Source organism: Nyctereutes procyonoides, unplaced genomic scaffold, assembly GCF_905146905.1.
Source record: "Nyctereutes procyonoides isolate TBG_1078 unplaced genomic scaffold, NYPRO_anot_genome, whole genome shotgun sequence".
NCBI lineage: Eukaryota > Metazoa > Chordata > Mammalia > Carnivora > Canidae > Nyctereutes > Nyctereutes procyonoides.
In genome coordinates this window covers 47007736-47023659 of record NW_026575051.1, presented here as the reverse complement: position 1 = coordinate 47023659, position 15924 = coordinate 47007736, and the positions used below count along the sequence as shown (strand labels likewise).

Sequence of the window (15924 nt, the reverse complement as noted above, 5' to 3'; positions counted from 1 at the left end):
AAAATAAAAAAAATAAAATACACGTAAAAGTGGACCTGCGCAGTTCAAACACATGTTGTTCAAGGGTCAACTGTACATAATATATTTTGCTTAAAGATATTCTTAGATTACTAGGAAGTGAATAAACACAGGAATGCACAAGTTATAGTAAAAAAGGATTTTATTTATTTTCCCCTTCTAGAAAATTTTTTTTTTAATTTTTTATTTTATTTATGATAGTCACAGAGAGAAAGAGAGGCAGAGACACAGGCAGAGGGAGAAGCAGGCTTCATGCACCGGAAGCCTGATGTGGGATTCGATCCCGGGTCTCCAGGATCGCGCCCTGGGCCAAAGGCAGGCGCCAAACCGCTGCGCCACCCAGGGATCCCCCCCTTCTAGAAAATTCTCCTAGAATATGGATGAAGCTTGTGCAAAAATAGATGTGCAGAGTAGCAAGTTATAATAGCAAAACGTTGGAAATCTAAACACTTGATATTTAAGGAATGTTGACAAAGTGAATATTAGGCAGATATTAAAAATAATGTGAACAGAAACCTTAAGTATTTGTCTAATGTTTTTAAAAGCTAAATGCAAAATGTATATACAGCATGACTTCGATTATATTCATATATATGCGTATATAATATATATATATAAAGTGTATAAGTCATGTACCAGTATTCTTAGCAGTGTTTGGATCTGAGTAAGGGTAAGTTATTATTCATTTTATTTTCTTTATTATTTGAGATGGCTAAGTTATTATTTTTATTTCTTTATACTTTTTTAGTATTTCTAGATTTTCTATAATGAGTATATATTGTCTATGAAACAAAATGAAGGAAAAAAATAATGGGGAGAGGGGCTAGCTATATGTAGAGAATGAGCCCAATTTGGAAACTATAAATAGACAAGGTAAAACAACCAAAAGGAAAGTGAAACAGCAAAATTTTAAGTGGTGCTATCTAGACAATAAGATCATGGCTATTTTCTTCTTTATACTTTAGGATATCTACCAAAATGTTTTTCATGAGTGTATATTACTTATAAATTAGAATATTAAATATTTTTAAATGCTAAGAATAATGTCATCATGTTAAGTATAATTTTAGATGAATAGGCAAATCCTGGCACAAACATTTCCTAAAGTGTCTGTCTGATGCTAATTGCCCATCTAATATCAATTTTCTCTTCTTTCTTACTAAACTTGATTGTGTGGTTGTGTTGTGAATGATAATGTTCTGTGCCAGAAAAAGAAAAGAAAGAAAAGAAAGAAAGAAAAAGAAAGAAAGAAAGAAAGAAAGAAAGAAAGAAAGAAAGAAAGAAAGAAAGAAAAAGATCTCACACCCTCTTTCAGCTGGAGGTGGAAACGTGATATGGTCCTGGCCAGTGAGATTTAAGTGGAACCACTGGATAGGATGTCAGAGAAAACCCTTTCATTTTATGTCTATCTTTTTCCCTTTTCATTGTGTTTGAAATGAGAATGTACTAGCTGAAATTCCAGCCTTATTGTGAACATGAAGATGAGGACTACAAAAATCTACAAAGGAGCCTGAGTCCTTGGTGATATTATAGAGCATTCATATCAGTCTTTTTGACTAGCTACCTCTGGACTTCCCATTACATCAAAGAAAATGAAACTCTACCTCATTAAACCATTGTTATTTAGGTTTTCTGCTACATTCAGCCAAATTCAATAGGTACGCCTTTAAAAATATTATTTAGCCTTTTGTGCTTACTGAATTATTGGTTCTAATTCTTCACTCTCCTGACATGTACACTCTTACCACAGACTTGTATGCTTCCTCCCCCTTTGATTTGGAGCTTAGTTCTAGGACTTGCTTTGCCCAATGGGATGTGTGGAAGTGAGAAATGTCCCAAATTCAGAGCCAAGGACTTTAAGAGACCCCATATTTCTCCTTTTCCTCTTGAATCTGTATCACTGCCATTAGAAGAACATATCCTGGGAATTTTTTGGGCCCAGGAGAAGAATGAGAGGCAAATGGAACAAAATTGCCTGAACCAATCTTTCAGTAAGATATACAGCTCTCCAATTGGGCCCAACCTATATCAGCCTAACTCCAGACAAGCTGTAGATGTGTGATAATTAAGAAGTGTTGTCTTCAATCACTAAGATTTTTAGTAGTGTGTTATACACTATTACAGTGGTACTAGTTCATTTGTAAATCTTTCAACAATTCAAATTTCTCATTTATAAAACATAGATAATAATAGCATCTACCTCACAGAGTTGAGCATAAAATGTGGTAATACTTATAAAGCATTTAGCATATGACTGATATAAATAAAAGGATCATTAAATTTTAGATATTATTACCCTTATCACTACTATTATTTAAAAAATCAAGTATGAAAATATATTTCACATTCCCATGACTTATTGGACTTCTAGTCCTTTAGAACTAATTTTTTCTAGTTTTAACATGGCAGCAATTTAAAAAGAAACATGGGAGACCTAGAGAGTGCCTCCAGAGAATCTTGTCAGAAAAAAATAATGGTAGGATTTGGATATATTTACCTTGAGAAAAAGATAGCATGAGAACTGTTAACAGTTTGTTTAACAAGAAAAGACTTTAAGTATCAGAATATCAGAGCAGAAATCTACATACAGTAGTGGATTTAATTTAACATAAATAAATAGAGCTGACCAATTGTGATGGAAGTCATACTAGAAGTGCTAAGCTCCAGTTTATTAAATGTTTTTATCTCAAAGTTAAAGGATTACCTTCAACGATGTTGTGGATTTAAAAACCCTCAGCTAATATCACACTCAATGGGGAAAAAATAAGAGTTTTCCCCTAAGATCAGAAATGAGACAAGGATGTCCACTCTCATCACTTTTATTCAAAATAGTATTGGAAGACCTAACCACAGCAATCAGACAAGAAAAAGAAATAAAAATCATCCAAATTGGTAAGGAAGAAGTAAAACTTTCACTATTTGCAGACGACATGATACTATATATAGAAAACCCTAAAGAGCACCAGAAAAATACCAGAACTTATGAGTTCAGTAAACGTGTAGGATACATAAGCAATATACAGAAATCTGTTGCATTTCTATAGACTAATAGTGAAATAGCAGAAAGAGAAATTAAGAAAACAATCCCATTTATAATTGCACCAAAAAAAAAATATCTAGGAATAAAGCTAACCGGGGAGGTGAAAGACTCATACTATGGAAATCATAAAACACCGATGGAAGAAATTGAGGATGACACAAACAAACGGAAAGACATTCCTTGCTCATAGATTAGGAGAATAAATACTGTTAAAATGTCCATACTATCCAAAACAATCTACAGATTTAATGCAATCTCTATCAAAATACCATTGGCATTTTTTCACAGAACTAAAACAGGTAATACCAAAATTTCTATGGAACCACAAAAGACCCCAAATAGACAAAGCAATCTTGAAAGAGAAGAACAAAACTGGAGCTATCACAATCCCAGATTTCAAGATATACTACAAAGGTGTAGTAATAGAGTATGGTACTAGGCACAAAAACAGACACATAGATCAATGGAACAAAATAAGAGCCCAGAAATAAACCTATGCTTGTGTGGTCAACTAATCTATGACAAAGGAGGCAAGGATATACAACAGGAAAAAGATAGTCTCTTCAACAAATGGTGTCGGGAAAACTGGACACTATATGCAAAAGAATAAAAATGGACTTTTTTATGTGCACAAAACTTAACTCAAAATGGATTAAAGACCTAAATGTGAGACCTGAAACCATAAAATTCCTAGAAGAAAATGTAGGCAGTAATTTCTTTGACATCACTATAGAAAGGTTTTTCTAGGTATGTCTCCTTTGGCAAGGGAAATAAAAGCAAAATTAAACTATTGGGGCTACACTGAAATAAAAAGCTTTTGCACAAGTGAAAGAAACCATCAGCAAAACAAAAGACCAACCACCAAATGGGAGAAAATATTTGCAAATGATATATCTGATAAGGGGTTAATATCCAAAATATATAAAGAACTCCCTCCCACAACTCAACAGCCAAAAAACAATTAGTCCAATTTAAAAATGGGCAGAAAACATGATCAGACTTTCTCCAAAAAAGACATACAGATGACCAACAGACACATGACAAGATGCTCAACAGCACAAATCATCAGGGAAATGCAAATCAAAACCACAATGAGATATTACCTTGCTACTGCTAGAATGTCTAAAATCAAAACACAAGACAAGTGCTGACTAGGATGTGGAGAAAGGGCAACCCTCATGCACTGTTGTGGAGAATACAAACTGGTGCAGCCACTGTGGAAAACAGTATGGAGGTTCCTAAAAAAATTGAATACATAATTACCCTATGATCCAGTAATTCCATAATTGGGTATTTACCCAAAGAAAACAAAAACACTAATTCAAAAAGAAAAATGCACCCCTGTGTTAGCCAAGGTATGGAAGAAACCCAAGTGTTCATCAACAGATGAATTGATAAAAATGGGGTGGTGTGTGTGTGTATGAATATTACTCAGCTATAAAAAAAAAGAATGAAATGTTGCCATTTGTAACAACATACATGGATTTAGAGGGCATAACGCTAAGTGAAATAAGTCACTCAGAGAAAGACAAGTACCATATGATTTCACTCATATGTGGAAATCTGAGAAACAAAATAGAAAGAAAAAGAACAAACAAAATAGACTCAACTATAGAGAACAAACTGGTAGTTGCCAGAGGGGAGGTGGGTGGGGATGGTGGGTGAAATAGGCAAAGGAAAGGAAGAGTACACTTATCCTGATGAGCACTGAATAATGTACAGAGTTGTTGAATCACTATGTTGTACACCTGAAACTAATATAACAATATATATTAATCATACTGGAATTTAAAAAAAAAGAATGTTGCAGACTTCATTCCTATGACTAAGTGACTTTAAGATATCAGGAACCACCATACTTTTATAGAGGCGAGTATATATTTTCTTTTTCCTAAAGTCTTTTTTTTTAAGATTTTATTTATTTATTCATGAGAGACAGAGAGAGAGAGAGAGGTAGAGACACAGGCAGAGGGAGAAGCAGGCTCCATGTGAGGAGCCTGATGTGGGACTCCATCCCGGGACTCCAGGATCAGGCCCTGGGCCAAAGGAAGGTGCTAAACTGCTGAGCCACCAGGCATCCCTCTTTTTCCTAAAGTCTTAAGAGGAAATGAGTTGAGTATTTTAGTGTTTATGAATTTTTTGAATGTTGAACAGTGTAAATGTTATCCTTGTTGAGTGTCTGAATTTTGTTGTCTCCCTTGAAGTAGTGCTGAGCTTTCTTTGTTCTTTTTCAGACTGTAAAATCATTTTTGGATCACTTTGATTTCTTTGAGGACTATTTTTAAGCTTTACTAGAATGAGTCTAGAGTAGTCTTCACTCCAAGGAGAATTTGTCCCTACTCCTAAGTTATGGCTGCTTTGAGGTTTTCACAGAAGATTCTCTGTACTCTGGCTGGCCAGAGATCCAATGTCTGCTCATCTTCTGTGAATTCTGGAAATTATTTAGCTTACAGCTCTCTAGTCATTCTTTGCTCAGACTCAGATTTATGGAGCTCTATTTTTCCCCCTTAGCTTCCACCTTTCAAATTCTTCTACCTTTCAAATTCCATTTCCCTCAGCCTCTGGGAATGCTGCACTCCATCTCTTCAACTCCACTGGGTCTCCAAACTCTATTTGAGTTTATTTTCTCATGATCTGGAAAATTCCTCCAAGCAAAAAGTTGGGGCAATCAATTTCATATGTTTCTTTTCTCTCAGGTATCACACTCTTTGTTTTCCAATGTCTGAATACAATTGCTTTACAGATTTTGTCCAGTTTTCAGGCTGTTTGTGACAGGAAGCCCAGTTATTATTTTGTCATGGTCGCAGTAGAGCCCTGAGTAATCTTGGAGAGAGGATAATAGGAAATAGTCACCTAGGAGAGTAGAAAAGTATGCTTAATAAAAATTTTCAGCTCATTATTGGGAAGTATGAATATTCATTTGAAGGTTATAATCATGAATATAAGGTGAAACCAATCTGCCATGTTAAATGACTTTATTCAGACATTGTTCAGTAGTCCAGGAGCAGCATGGGAACAGTAGATGGTGGTCTAGTCTGGATTTGGAGTGTTGCCAGACTAGCTGTTATAATGATAGTCTAGGGCTTTTCAACCAGCTTTAATCAACAAGAGCAATTATGCAGTTCTTTAGATATTGCAAAGACCTTACTAAGAAAATTTCCAGTTATTCACAGAGATATAATTAACATTTGGAAGAGTACTTTAGGGTTTACAAAGTTGTTTCACAGATAACAAATGAGCTGCTCCTTACAACAGCCTCACAAGAAAATGAACTTTTGTCATTTCAGTTTATACATTTCATATTCAGAGTGTGTAAGAGACCAGCCTAAGACTATGCAATTACTAAGTCACAGAACCATCTTAGTCCAATTGCTCTAAACAGTCCTAACAATTTGAAGGGAACTCTCAAAGATTCTGTGAGAAGTTCTACTCTTTCCTCCAGAAAAATACATAAAATCCCTAAGTTGCATATAATTTCAGAGAACTCACAAATTCCCTGAAGCTCACGAAAGTGTCAGTGGCCTCTTAATTAAAAATCTTTAATGTACCTGTGGGCCCTAGGATGGCTTCATGGTTTGAACATCAACTCTTGATTTCAGCTGGGATCATGGTTCAGGGTTGTGGGGATCAAGCCCCAGGTCACAATCTGTGTGCAGCAGGGAGTGTACTCCCAATTCTCTCTCTTCCTCTCTACACCTCCCCACACCCAAACCCACCCCCCACCACTGCTCAAATAAATAAATCTTAAAAAAAAAAAAAAGAATAATGTACCTGGACAGGGGTTAGTTGGATATTCACTTTATAATTATTTATTCAAGGGCACATATATGTTATATCAACCTTTTCTGTATAAATATTTCATTAAAAAAGTAAAGAAAAAGCACAATAATGTAGAACTTCTCTACTTTTCATTATGCTTTTTGGCTCTACCATTGAATAGAGTTTCATCCAGGTTTTCAAAAAAATCCTCAAAAGTTTAAAAAAATTCAGATCTTGTGTTTTTCACCTATTGCATTTTTGTTCTCCATTATTTATATGCTATGCAATAGTTAACCACTTTTTTTTATAGCTATCATGTTAGCCTATGTAAAACATGTAGTATATCAATTTTGAAACTGCAATCGAGTCATGGAATTAGACCCAGAGAGTCTTAAAATTAGCTGACCATTTCCTTTCCCAGTTTAACTTCCCTTCTCTATAAAGATGTTTGATAACAAGAGGGAAAATGAATTTTCCAGGGTAATGATGTGAAAGAAATTATGGAAGCAAAAACAATACAAGTTACCCTTAATTCAGTTACTTTCAGAATAAGCATGAACTATTTTAAGTCTATTTTCCTGCATCCTTTCCCTCAAGAAGATCACGAGACTATTTTTTAATCATCTTCCTTGGAGAGAATCCTTTTTAAAAGTTAGTTACCTGGGCACAGATATGAAGAGGTAGAAAAAAAACAGAGTTGAGTTTCCTGACATAGAAATAGCATAGCTTCTTAAGTTTTTTAGTCTGACACTTTAAAAAATCTACTTTTCTTGGGAAAGAATGTGCAAAGATAGTGGCATAAAAGATCCTGAACCCAACTCCTCCCACGTACACACCAAATCTACAGCCATATATGAATAATTTCCCTCTGAAAGAGATCTGAAAACTAGAGTAACTGCTTTCCATAACAAAGGGTAAAAGGACATCCAGACAGGTAGGAGAGACACAAACAAGTTCCTACAAAAAAAACCCACCCCAGCATGGTGACACACTAGAGAGGAATCTCACCAGACAAGTGCTTCTCTTGGAGGAGCAAGGGGTTGGTGCCATACACAGGACACCCTGGCTTCTTCCTGAGTCTGCACCAGAGAAAAGCTCCCAGGACATCTGGCTTAAGAAACCATTGTGCTGACATCTGGGGGTTCCAAAGTGCTATGGGATGCTGAGAGTCCCCCTCAGAGGGCTCACACATGCAGTCTTGCTGCTTGAAGAAACAGCAATTTGGAAAGTGCCTAGTGTCAATCCACAAGCAAAAAGGAGTATTATAGGCATGGAGGTTCTCCCCAACAAAGAAGGGTGTCAAGCCCCATATCAAGCAACTTCTGCCCCAAGGATTTGCACTAGGAAAACAGCTATAATGTCTGGTTTTGAATACTGGCAGGACTTAACTCTGAGAGTTTTGAGTATTAGTGAGGCTTAACTCCAAGAAAGTGAGAGAGCTATAGGAAAATGAGACTCTTCTCTTAAAGGGCCTGCACACAATCACATTCACTCTGAGAACCATCACAAAGGCAGCACTTTGAAAAGTACCTGGGCCATACACAAAGGAAATGTATTGATAATTTCAAGAAGTGTGCAGGAGGACAGGGATCTATATATACAGAATTGCTGGCAGGTGTCATTTTTCTTGTCTTCTTTCAGCCTAACTCACCCAACACTGGCAGGTCCCAGTTCTGATACTCCATCTACCTTGCAAGCATTTCTCACCCCACCATAGTGATCCTTAGTGGCCCCATACAGCCCAACACATTTCTCCAAAGCAGATCCTGTCCTGTCACACCCAGTGGGCTGTCTTGGTCAGGAACAGTGGCCTTCCAAAGCAACTGCTGCCCTGGGGAAGGGAAGTTAAGCCTACTAAGCAGGACACCTTTAATGGTTGCAGTTGGGCATTGAAGCAACAGGGTCAGGGTGTGGAGCTGAAGAATACAATAATGGAAATGAGAAATACACTAGAGGGAATCAATAGCACATTATGGGATGCAGAATAATAGAAGAGCAATCTTATAGGCATAGTAGTGGAAATCATCCAAGCTGAACAACAAAAAGAAAAATAAATTTTTTAAAAATGAGGATAGGTTAGGGGACCTCTGGTAAAACATCAAGCATACTATCATTTACATTATAGGGGTCCAAGAAGGAGAAGGGGGGCGGGCAGAAAACTTATTTCAATAAATGATAGCTGAAAACTTCCCTAAGCTGGGGTAAGACACAGACAGGTGTAGAAAGCACGGACAGCTCTAAACATGATGAACCCAAAACTAGTCCACATCAAAACACATAATAATTAAAATGTCAAAAATTAAAGACAAAGAGATAATCTTAAAAGTAGAAAGAGAAAAGCAACCAAGGAACACCCCATAAAATTATCAGTTCTTTCTTCAGCAGAAAATTTGCAGGCAAAAAGGGATTGGCATGAGATATTCCAAGTGCTAAAAGGGAAAAAATTATAGCCAAAAACACTCTACCCAGCAAGGTTATCATTCAGAATTGAAAGAGAGATAAAGATTTTTTGAGACAAAAGTTGAAGGCATTTATTATCACTAAACTAGCCTTACAAGAAACGTTAAAGGGACTAATTTAAGCAGAAAAGAAAAGGCTCTAAGTAGAAGAAAATTATGAGATAAAAAATTTCACTGCTAAAAGCAAACATGTAGTACAGGTAGTAAAGCAATCACTTATAAAGCTAATATAAAGGTTATATAAAATCAATTACATCTATAATAATTAGTTAAGGGATACACAAAATAAAAGGGGATAAAATATAGCATCAAATATATAAATTGTCAGAGGGAAGTGTAATAAAAAAAGGAGTGTTTTTAGAATGTGTTCACATTTAAGCCACCATATCTTAAAATAGACTGTATATAGTCTGTTACATGTCAACCTCATGGTAATCACAAATCAAAAACTTATAATAGATACACAAAAAATAAGAGAAAAAAATCCAAGCATAACACTAAAGAAAGTCGTCAAATCACAAGAAAAAGAGCAGGAGAAGAAAAAGGAACACAGGAGACCCACAAAACAACCAGAAAACAATGAAAAAAATAGCAATAAATTCATACCTATCAATAGTTATTTTAGATGAAAATGGAATAAATGCTTCAATCAAAATACATAGGGTGACTGAATGATTAAAAAAACAGACCCATTCTATGCTGCCTACAGAAGACTCACTTCAGACCTAAAGACATATGCAGACCAAAAGTGAAAGGATGGAAAAAGATGTTCCATGCAAATGGAAACAAAAGAAAAGCTGAGTTAACAATGCTTACCTCAGACAAAATAGACTTTAAAACAAAGGCTGTAACAAGAGACAAGGAAGGGCATTACATAATGATAAAAGGATCAATCCAACAAGAGGATATGACAAGTGTAAATGTTTATGCACCCAACATAGAAGCACGTAAATATGTAAAGCAAATATTAACAGACATAAGGGAGAAATTGACAGTAATACAATAAAGTAGCAAACTTGAAAGTTTTTATTTATTGATTGATTGATTGATGAGAGACACAGAAAGAGAGGCAGAGAGAGAAGCAGGCTCCCTCAGGGGAGCCTGATGCAGGACTTGATCCCAGGACCCCAGGATCATGACCTGAGCCAAAGGCAGACACTCAACCACTGAGCTACCCAGGCACCTGTAAGTAGGGGACTTTAACATCTCACTTAGATCAATGGATAGATTATTCAGACCGAAAATCTGTAAGGAAACAGTGGCTTTGAATGACACATTAGACCTTATGGACTTAATGAATACACAGAGCATTCCATCCCAAAACAGCAGAATATACAGACTTTCAAGTGCACATGGAGCATTCTCCAGAACAGATCACATGTTAAGCTACAAAACAAGTTTCAATAAATTTAAAAGACTGTAATCCTATCATGCATATTTTCCCAACCACAATGCTATAAAACTAGAAATCAATTACAAGAAAAAAGCTAAAGAAAAACACACGCGTATGGAGGCTAAACAACATGCTACTGAACAACTTATGGGTCAGCAAAGAATTCAAAGAGGAAATTTAAAAATACCTTGAGACAAATGAAAATGTTCAAAATTTTTGGGACACAGTAAATATGTTTAAGAGGGAAATTTATAGTGATATAGGCTTTATGTTAAGAAACAAGAAAATCTCAAATAAACAATCTAACCTTTAGCTAGAACAACTGGAAAAAGAACAAACAAAGCTCTAAAGTAGCAAATGAAAAGAAATGGTAAAGATCAGAGTGGAAATACATGAAATTGAGACTGAAAAAAACAATAGAAAATGTCAATGAAACTAAGAGTTGCTTCTTTGGAAAGATAAATGATATCAATAAATCTTTAGCTATACTCATCAAGAAAAAAAGAAAGAGGGGTGCCTGGGTACTCAGTGATTGAGCATCTGCCTTTGGCTCAGGTCGTGATCCTGGGGTCCTGGAATCGAGTCCCACATCAGGCTCCCATAGGGAGCCTGCTTCTCCCTCTGCCTATGTCTCTGCCTCTCTTTCTGTGTCTCTCATGAATAAATAAAATCTTTTTTAAAATAAAGAAAGGAAAAAAAGAAAGAATTCAAATAAATAAAATCAGAAATGAAAGAGAAGTTACAACTGACATCACAGAAATATGAAGGATTGTAAGAAACTACTATGAAAAATTACATGCAACAAATTGGACCACCTAGGAAAAAATGGATAAATCTTTTTTAAAAGATTTTGTTTGTTTGTTTGTTTGTTTGTTTATTTAAGAGAGGGAAAGTGAGCAGGAGGGAGGGGGAGAAAGGATCTGAAGCAGACTCCACACTGAGCACAGAGCCCAACGAGGGGCTTGATCCCATGACTGCAAGATCATGACCTGAACCAAAACCAAGAATAGGATGCTTAACCAATTGAGCCAGGCTCCCGCCAAAAATAGATAAACTCTTATGAACACATAGTCTTTTAAGACTGAGTTAGGAAGAAATAAAAATTTTGAACAGACCAATTTCTAGTAATGAAGTTGAACCAGTAATCAAAAAACACACACAAGTCCAGAAGCAGATGGTTTCACAGGGGAATTCTACCAAACATTTAAAGAGTCAATACTTATCCTTCCCAAATTATTCCCAAAAAAATTGAAGAGGAAGGAACAGCTCCAAATGTATTCTATGAGGCCAGCATTACCCAGATACCAAAACTAGATAAATATACTATGAAAGAAGAAAAATTACAGGCCAATATCTCCAATGAACACAGATGCAAAAGATCTCAAGAAAATATTAGCAAATCAAACTCAACAATATATTAAAAGGATGATTTACCATGATCAAGTGAGATTTTTCCAGAGATGCAAGGATGGTTTAATATCTACAAGTCAGTCAACCTGATACACCTCATTAACAAAATGAAGGACAAAAATCATATGATCAAGGGTTGGGTACCAGAAGAGATGTTGGTATCTGCAGCAAGTCAAGGGATCCAGGCCTAGCTGGGCCTGCAAGAGATTGGTGTCCACTTTGTCAGTGCTTTCCTGGCATTCAAGGTGTCAGGGAATTCACTGAGAAACCCTATACGGAGCTGAAGAAGACAAACCCAGACCTGCCCATCCTAATATACAAGTGCTCCAATGTGCAGCACAAGTTCCCAATCCACAATGAACGTGGCCAAGAGAAGAATGTCTCTTTGAACAACTTCAGTGCTGATCAGGTAACCAGAGTCCTAGAGAATGAGCTAAGTTGCAAAGCCTGAAATCTCCACTAAGGATTAATCACAACAGCATCACAGCCTGAGCTTTGCTGGACTGAGTACAATGTGGAAAATTATGTTCTTTTCTTTCTTTATGAAGCTTGTGCTGAAAAATGTGATCTCACAATATCTTTTTCTCATTCTTCTTTCCAACCTTTGTTGCACAACCACTGAGGCAAAAATAAAGTTTTACTTTGTTCATCCAAAATAAAATCATATGATCATCTCAATAAATACAGATAAAGCACTTGACAAAATTCAGCATCCATTCATGATAAACACCCTCAGTGAAGTGGGTATTTTTTTTAAGATTTTATTTATTCATGAGAGAGAGGCAGAGGGAGAAGCAGGCCCCATGCAGGGACCCCGATGTGAGACTCGATCCCAGGACTCCAGGATCATGCCCTGGGACAAAGGCAGGCGCTAAACCACTGAGCCACCCAGGGATCCCCTGAAGTGGGTATCAAGTGAACATACCTCAACATAATAAGAGCCATATGTGACAAATCCACAGCAAATGTCGTTCTCTATGGTGAAAAGCTGAAAACTTTTCCTCTAAGATTAGAAACAGGACAAGGATGCCCACTCCTACCACTAGCCACAATAAAAGGCATTCAAATTGTAAGGAAGAAGTAAAACTGTCACTTTTGCAGATGACAGGATACTTTATACAGAAAACCTTAAAGACTCCATTAAAATTTTTTAATTAAATACATTTAGTAAATGTGCAATATACAAAATTAATATTCAGAAATCTGTTACTTTTCTTTACACTAATAACAGACTAGCAGAAAGACAAATTAATAAATACTTCCAGGGACACCTGGATGGCTCAGCGCTTGAGCATCTGCCTTCAGCTCAGGACATGATCCTGGAGCTCTGGAATCAAGTTCCACATTGGGCTCCTGCATGGAGCCTGCTTCTCTTCCCTCTGCCTATGTCTCTGCCTCTCTGTGTGTCTCTCATGAATAGATAAATAAAATCTTAAAAAAATAAATAAACATTCCCATTTATAATTGCATCAAAAAGAATAAAATACCTAGAAATAAATTTAACCTAGAAGGTGAAAGACCTATACTCTGAAAACCACAGGATATTGATGAAAAAAAGTGGAAACAACACAAATAAATGAGAAGATAAATCATGCTTATGGGCTTGAAGAATTAATATTATTAAAATTTCTGTACTGTCCAAAACAATCTATGAAATCAATGTAATACTTATCAAAATATCAATATTATTTTTCATAGAACCAGAACAGATAATCCTAAAGTTTGTATAGAACTACTAAAGGCTCCAAAAAGCCAAATAAATCTTGAGAAAGAAGAACAAAGCTGGAGTTATCATACTCTCAGATTTCAAAACTATGGTAATCAAAACAGTATGATACTGGCCCAAAAATAGACACATAGATCAATGGAATAGAGGAGAAAGTCCAGAAATAAACCCAGGATTATAGAGTTAATTAATCTACAACAAAGGAAGCAAAAATATACAACAGAGAAAAGATATTCTCTTCGGTAAATGGTTTTGGGAAAATTGGACAGCAACATGCAAAAGAATGAAACTTGACCACTCTCATACCATATACAAAAAAAAACTCAATATGGATTAAAGACCTAAATGTAAGACACAAAACCATAAACTTCCTAAAAGAAAATGCAGCCAGGAAATTCTTGGCTATTAGTCTTAAAAATATTTTTGTGTCTGTCTCTTCAACAAGAGCAAAACAAACAATTGGGACTACAACAAACTAGGAAGCTTTTGCATAAGTGAAGGAAATCATCAATAAAACAAAAAGGGAAGCTACTGAGTGGGAGAAGATATTTGCAAATGATATGTCTGTTAAGGGATTAAACAACAACTCGATTAAAAAATGAACAGAGAGGGCAGCCTGGGTGGCTCAGCGGTTTGGCACCGCCTTCGGCCCGGGGTGTGATCCTGGGGACCCGGGATCAAGTCCTGTGTCGGGCTCCCTGCGTGGATCCGGCTTCTCCCTCTGCCTGTGCCTCTGCCTCTCTCTCTCTCTCCTCTCAGTGTTTCTCATGAATAAATAAATAAGTAGTTTAAAAAAAATAGAAAATGAACAGAGAACCTGAACAGATGTTTTTCCAAAGAGGACATAAAGATGGCCAATAGATACATGAAAAGCTGCTCAACATCACTAAATCATCAGAGAAATGCAAATCAAAATCACAATGAGATATCACCTCATTCCTATCAGAATGGCTAGTTTTGGGGATCCCTGGGTGTCTCAGCAGTTTGGCGCCTGCCTTTGGCCCAGGGCGCGATCCTGGAGTCCCACCTCAGGCTTCTGGCATGGAGCCTGCTTCTCCCTCCTCCTGTGTCTCTGCCTCTCTCTCTCTCTCTCTCTCTCTCTCTTTCTCTATGTCTATCATAAATAAATAAATAAATCTTTAAAAAAAAAGAATGGCTAGTATTGAAAAGAGAAGGAATAAGAAATATTGGCAAAGATTGGAAGAAAAGGAAACCCTTGTGCATTGTTGGTGGAAATATAAATTGATAGACCCACTGTGGAAAATACCATATAGGTTTCTTCAAAAATTAAAAATAGAAATACCCTATGATCAGGTAATTCCACTGGTGGATATTTACTCAAAGAAAATGAAAATATTAATTTGAAAAGATACATGTACTCCTATGCTTATTGTAGCATTATTTACGATAGCCAAGGTATGGAAGGCAACACAAGTGTCCATGGGAAAAAAAAAACAAGTGTCCATGGATAGATAAGTGGATGAATATGTTATGTATGTGGAATATTACTCAATCATAAAAAAGAATGAAATATTGCCATTTGCAACAACATAGGTTGACCTAGGTGGTATTGTGCTAAGTTAAATAAGGCCAACAGAGAAAGACAAATACTATATGATTTCACTTACATGTGGCATCTAAAAGCAATAATTGAGCAAACAAAATAAAATAGAAACAGACCATAGATATAGAGAACAAACTGGTGGTTACCAAAGAGGAGAATGGTGGGGAGATGGGTAAAGTAGGTAAAGGGAATTAAGAGGTACAAACTTCCTCCAGTTAGAAAATAAGTAAGTCACAGTATGCAGTTATGCAAAGTATAGCCTATGAAATATAGCCAATAATATTGTAATAACTATATGCTGACAAATGATGGTGACAGATGATAACTGCACTTACGATAAGCATTTCATGGGGTATATAAATATCTAATCATTATGTTGTATGCCTTAAACTAATATTGCATGTCAACCATACTTCAAACAAACAAGCATATAAATAAAATTATTTTTAAAAATCTACTATTCTTTATGATTTTCAACTATCTCCAAAGGTGACAAGTGATGAGGAAAGCATTAATTCTTTGTTTCCCCTCTTTTTTTTTCATCACAAGAATCAG

At 36.1% G+C, this 15924-nt stretch overlaps 1 pseudogene; it reads left to right on the top strand.

Annotated features, from left to right (window-relative positions):
• The first annotated feature begins 12231 nt into the window (after window positions 1–12231).
• Window positions 12232–12530, top strand: LOC129512355 (NADH dehydrogenase [ubiquinone] 1 alpha subcomplex subunit 2-like; annotated as a pseudogene).
• Window positions 12531–15924: the final 3394 nt, after the last annotated feature.